Genomic DNA, 6,787 nt, shown 5'->3' with positions numbered 1-6,787 from the left:
TTTTCTTTATCTGGCTACAATCCTTAAAATACACGTTTCAGCCCTGGCTGGTGTAGCTCAGTGGATTGAGCACGGGCTGGGAACCAAAGTGTCCCAGGTTCGATTCCCAGCCAGGGTACATGCCTGGGTTGCAGGCCATAACCCCCAGCAACCGCACATTGATGTTTCTCTCTCTCTCTCTATCTTCCTCTCTTCCCTCTCTAAAAATAAATAAATAAAATCTTAAAAAGAAAAAAAATACACGTTTCAAAATTTTCTCCCTTCTGTCTGACTTGGCATCCACAGCAGGAGAACACCTGACTGCCCAGGTCCTTCTGGGGCCCCAGGTTGCCTCCAAGTGGCCCGTTTCCCAGGATGTGAGAAAACATGCAGGTGTGAAAAGGCACAACTTTGCAGCCTCCTAATCATCAACAGTGTTCTAATTTTGCACACATTCTTACTACGTGTTCATGGAAGAAAGTTATGGAGATTTTAAAAGATGCTCTGTCCTAATACTCAAAAACTTCTGTAAACCCGCTGGTCCCTGTCACATCAGCCACCCACAGACCTGCACTGGGGGACCCTGTTCCTGGCCCTCTGTCACCTACAGCTCAAACCAGACATTAGAGTCCTCATTCTTTGCTTTCTCTGTTGCTTTTGCGAACTCCACGTACCTGATTATGGAGAGTTGAAAACTAGAACCTGTGAAACAGGAAATAAATGTTCCCTCTGGTTCTAGTCCTGTCCTGATCTTTGTGGCATCTTGCATGTTTGGCAGGGATCCTTGGAGAACTGACCACTGGTAGATTGTTTGTAAGCAGAGGTGGGCCTAGAAGGGGGTGATGAAGGGGCAGAATCTGCTTGGAGGCAAAATGGGAAATTGTAAAGTCTTGGGGCTTGGGGGTGTTAGGCATGATATGGGTCCAAGGTGACATAAGGGTGCCATGGAGAAGGCTTTTTTTGGAGGTCCTCAGGATGAAGCTGAGAATATTGAGTGAGGGATGGACCCACCTGCTGAGGGAGTAGCCACTGGAGCTGGTGCAGTGCAGTGGGGGAGCCATTTACACAGACTTCAATGGGTGTGAGGGCTGAGACACAGGGTGGGGGGAAAGGAGAAGGTTCTTGATGACTCTGATTAGTGCCCTGACATTGGGGCAGAATAGAATGGAGCACCAGACATACTGGAAAGCAGGGTTTATGGAACAGGGGACAAAAGATAGTGGACAAGGGAGAGAAAGAGATGGGGATCTCATGAGGGCTAGGAGTTTGGAGAGTGATGAGGGATTTTAAGATTGGGAGCATTATGAATGCAGAAGATGAACTATAGGAGTTTGGAAATTTGAGTCAGGAAAAGATTTGGGGTGTGGAATATCAGACTAGAATAGAGGCTAGGATGAAGCCTGAGGAAGGTGGAGAATGCAGGGCAGGCTCGGGGGACTGAATTAGGACCAGAGATGTCTAGTCTCCAGTTTGGACCCAGTAGAGATGTGGCAGCTGGCTCTCAATGCGTGGTTTGGAGGTGGCAGTTTCCACACGGCCTGCAAGAGCTGTGAAAAGCCAGCTATCACTTCTGTATCAGAAGACCAGCCTCAGTTGAGTCAACAAGTTAGCCAAGTTTCAGGGGGATTTGTTAGTGAGTAAAGCTGAACTAGGATCCTGGGGACAGGGAAAAAGTGGCTGAATGTATGTGTGTGGAAGAAGGGATTAAAGGTTGGGATGGACTCGGAGTGAGTGGGACTTTCTCCTTCTTTGTTGACTAGTCAGAATGAACTTGCTGTATTTCACTCTGTGACAGGTCACAGTGCTGGAGGGGTAGGTGGCAATGGTTTGGGATACCTGTCCTGGTCTAACCCAGAATGTGTGGTTTCCATCTGTGATGGGTGCTGTTCCCCCCACAAAACTTTATGTTGGTGGTTGTCATGGAACCAAGAGCATGATGAGGTGGTCTGGCTGCCTGGTCACCTTAGAGCCCATGTGCAAAACATCCGTCTATCCGGAGGATTAGAGCTGGTCAGGAGCTGGTTTTTGATGGCTGCAGAAGGAATGACCTTTTCTGAAACCCTAGGTGTCTGCCTGTAAATCTCTTATTAAGTATCACCAGGGGCTTTACAAGCACTTTTTATTCTTTTAACATCAGTTAGATGGAGGTTCAAGTACAGCAAGTGTTCTTTGCTCTGGAGGGCATGTCCCGCATGGCCCAGATGATTGGAGCCAATGAGCTGATAGAGGTGGCAGGTCCTTCAGTGGTTGTAGATCAGAATGTCCCTACAGCTAATGCTTTGCTGAAATTGCTGATGAGTCGAGCTGACTTTGTCACTGGTGTCACTGTCCTCACTGATGTCCTTGTCTCAGAGTATCCACACAAGCAGGCACCCATGTCAATTTTTCCGAGCACACAAGTGTTACTAAGGCATTTAGAAAGCTTGCCACTTTTGATCATATTTAGTGAAAAGCCCCTAGTTCTCATCATTAAGGATGACATTAGTTGCAGGTCTGTAGGGTTTTATGACTTAAATTTGGCCTAGAATTGACTCAGAGGATAAGCATATATATTTGCCCTAGTAGGAAGGGCTGGATTCACAGGCTTGCATTCTGGGTTAAGTTTAATAGTTACTTCAACCATCCTAAACTCTTAATGACTTTGAACAAAGAGGCCTGCATTTTCAGTTGACACTAATTTTTCTTGGTTCTGCCCCTAGGAGTGACCCTGGGCTATAAAAAAAAAGAATGGTTTGAGCCCATTGGGAGGTGCAATTTGTACTGTGACCACCAGATGGCAGCACCACCACAAGGTAATCTAGAGGGGCTGTGAAGGGCGGGGGAGGAGTTTTTGGCTTTTTTCTACTCTGTGTCATTACCGGTGTCCAAAGAGCAGGACCACCTCTCCGCCACCTCTGTAGCCCACAGAATGAAGGTCCTTCTTCTCTCCTATGCTTCAGAGATTCTAATTTTAAGAAATCACAGCTAGTTGGCTCAAGTGAATAACATTAAACAGACAAAATAAAGTCTGCACTAATTATTTTTCTTTAGAAAAATACTAGAGGTCCACAATAAGCAAAATATGTGTGTGTGTGTGTGTGTGTGTGTGTGTGTGCTGGTGATGAGAAAAAGCAGCAGAGTCCTCATCTTTCAAGAAAGAAGACCTTGGATTTGATAATGCCTAAACGTGACAAACTGGGAAGTAGCCTCAAAGCAGGTTGTGTACGGAAGACTTTGGTTCATCCAGGAGCTGCTACTGTTTGGGGCAGACGTCTTCAGTGTGGCTCAGATAGAGGAGCTGGAACCTTCCTACAATCACTTTGAACAAAACACACTCAGAAACAAGGCTTATCACGGCCATGTCCTTTGTGGTCACAAACACAAGAAAAACATCCAGCAGGAGGAAGCTGTAGACTGGCTTTGCTGACAATTTGAATACGAGGCATAAGATTACAATTTTATGTTCCACCAGCAGGGGGAGTTAATATATTTTGAAGGTTGTAGGTGACACACGTCAAAACAATGTGCCGTACACACTGAGTATGATTTGTCTGAGAAGCCCAGACTTCTTGGCTTTCTGCCTGAACAAGATGGACACTTACATGTTCTCTGTTTGTTCGGTTTGGTTTCTGATGTCAGGAGCATATAACTTAAAAATTATATTCCTCAGTTCATGAACCAGCCTATAAATGACCTGTTTTCTTTTGTAGAAAACAAATACTTATTTAAATTACTTTTTATGTATTTGGCAGCAGATTAAAGTTGAAGCTTCCAGAATGATCACCAAGGGCAGGAGTGGAGAACTGCCTTGCTAAAGCAGCTTCTGAAAATTATTGAATGAAAACAGGAAAATGGACAGACTGCATTGCTCTTGAGCTGTGGCACCTTTGCAGCCTCTGCAGCCTCTGCAGCAACAGTCTAGCATCTTAGAGCCCCCAGGTCCACTGCTCTGAGTGCTGAGAGAGGCATGACCCACACCTCACAAAACACTTTTCTCTCCCAGAGCTCACACATTAAATCTGTCATCAGAAATTCTGATAATTGCTGTCTTCAGCTTCTCAGTATTTTAAAAGGGCCTTTGAAGAGAATGAGCTAAGCCAATCTGGGGTATCTATTTTAGATATCATTGGGCACTTACAATATAAAATGTTTACAACCAAGATCTTTTCTATTTGTTCCACCTCCCAACCTGATTCTCCCAGTGCCTTTTTCATCTTAGTCAAGGTCAACTCTGTCTTTCCAGTTGTTTAGGTTGAAAATCTTGGCATGACCTTAATGTCTGTCTTGCTCTCACACTAATCTCTAACCCATCAGCACACCTGCAGTCAGTATACAAAGTGTAGAGAAGTATAGAGAGAACCCAGACGCTCAGGTCCAAGTCACCGTCTCTCCTACATGGGGTTATTGTAACTGTCCCCTTATGAGTTTTCCTTCTACCTCCTTGACCCACCTTGTATAAATCTCCCCACAGTATGTCCTGTGAATCCTTAGAAATAAATTCTTTCAAAACCCAAGTCAAGTCATCCTTTTTTCCCCAGTGCCATTGTGTCACTGTCATCTCAATCACACCTAAGTTTAAAGTCTTCACCCCAACCCACAAGATCCTACATTAGCACTGTTTAAAGCTCTGATCTGTACAGGACAGGGAGTTTCCATTAGAAGTTCATGTAACTCAGTTCTTTGGCTGAGATAGTCTTGCAATGAAGACAATGCCAACTGAAACAAACAGGACACTTAGTGAGTTGAGGTGGTTGGTCTACTTTCTGTCCCAGGCTCTTTAGCTCCTGGCAGTTCACCCTTCTCGTGCCATTCTCCTATTCCCATTTATTGTTGGCCACAGTGGCTTCCTGACATTCAAACATGGCAAGCAACCTTGGACCCATGGCTATTACACTGTATGGGCCATCTACCTAAAATTTTTTTCTGTGGAGAACTGCATGATATTTCTCTCTTTCCTCTAGGTCTTGCTCAAATGTCACAAAGTCATTGATGATTTCCCTGACCATCTTATATAAACATGTAATCCCCAACCCACTGCTAATTTTCTTCACTGCATTTCATTAACCTTTAAAGGATTTATCACCATAAGAAAGAATGCTCGTTTATTTTTTGATTGCCTCTCCCTCGTAACTAGACTATCAGCTCCATGAGGTCATTTACTCTCACATTCCCTTGTGTGTCCCCTACAACCACTGGGAGCCTGTATAGAGTGTGTACTTGTTGTTCAAAAAGGCGACCAACTCATCTGTGAGTAATTGCACATTGGGAAGTGAGTATGGTCCCTTCGGTTTCACTGTCTGTGAAATGTTAATAATTCCAGTTTTGTCAATGTGGAAGAATCATGAAGGATGGGTGTCTGCCTTCAGTCCCAAAAATGACTTCAGGCCCAGCTTTTTAAAGAGTCACAGATCTGCTTTGAGCAAACCTCATACCCTTAGGAAGTGCTCACAGCCAAAGAGCCTGTCACCAGGGCCCAGCCCCATTTCCATTCCCATGTCATCACCCTGACACCAGATTGTCTGAAATGACTTCTGGCAACAAAAATGTCCAAGAGGGTGGGAAGCGATGGGACCCTCATCCAGGGCTGCGTCCACGAGGAATAGCAACTCTGGAAATGATAATTACCCCATTTAAGTACACAGGAATGCAAGATGGTAGTTTTTAAAAGTTTTTTAAAATATGAAATGAAGTCATTTGGAAGTGTTTTGAACACTGTGGTAGGGATAATCATTGCTCCCTAATTATATCCCAAGTTTCACCCCTGGAACCTGTGGCTGTTACATGTTCTGGCAGCAGACACTCTGCACGGGTCATGAAGTCTCAGGTGGTGTTACAGGAAGACGACTGTGGATTTACTGGTGGTCCCTCCACATAATCTCAAGTGTTCTTATGAGAGAGAGAGAGAGAGAGGCAGAAAGAGATTAAATGACAGAAGGAAAAGAGCAGGTGTGACCACAGGAGCAGGAGAAGAAAAACACATGTGATGGGGGAACAAGAGCCAAGAATGGGCACAGCCTCCAGAAGCTGGAACAGGCAGAAACAGATTCCCCCAGGGAGTCTGAGGAGGGAGCAGGGGCCTGCAGACACACAGCGTGGTTTCAGCACAGTGATGCCCATTTCAGGCCTCCGGTCTCGATGATTATTAGAGAATGTAGAGGCTGGATGCCTTCCCCACTCAGATGTGCTTTGGAGACACTCAGGTGACCACCCGCTCACTCCTTAGTTGCTTGTCTGAAATTCCTCTACAACTCCCATAGGATAACCCATCAGGGCAAAGGAAGTCATTAAGGTCTCCTCACTAACATTGGTGGGAACACTGGGCAGCTAACAAGTGTGGTCAAGGGCCAATGACTTGCTAGAGAGCAGGAAAAACCCTAACTGCCAACATTATTTTAATTCCAGATACATTTTCACTTCACAAGTAAAGGAGCAGATGCATAAATCTATCAAAGACGTTCTGACATAAACCCTTGACCATCTGTGGAGTAAAAATCTCCTTAAAAAGTAGCAGGTAAACGCCCAGCTTTTGGGCATGTGCCCCCTATGCCTTCACTGCCTTGCAATCACCCAGAGACCTCCAGATGCATCCACAACACAGGACACATCCCTGGCTTTTGCTGTCATTTACATAAACTCTGTGTGCCTGTTTCAAAGAGAGCCCACAAACAGGATATAGGGTGTCTGAAAACAGACACTGTCCTCTGGTTCTGTTGGGCTTTGCTGGCCCTAGTTAGTTTGTGAGCAGAGAGGACTATTCTAGAGAGACAGGCAGGCCACATGATATTTTGAAAGTTGGGGGCACAATAAGTGGGGGACAAAAAGGGACAAG

The sequence above is a fragment of the Phyllostomus hastatus genome, unplaced genomic scaffold (genome assembly GCF_019186645.2).
Source record: "Phyllostomus hastatus isolate PE091 unplaced genomic scaffold, TTU_PhHast_1.1 phas_contig_468, whole genome shotgun sequence".
Lineage (NCBI taxonomy): Eukaryota > Metazoa > Chordata > Mammalia > Chiroptera > Phyllostomidae > Phyllostomus > Phyllostomus hastatus.
This window is presented reverse-complemented; position numbering follows the sequence as displayed.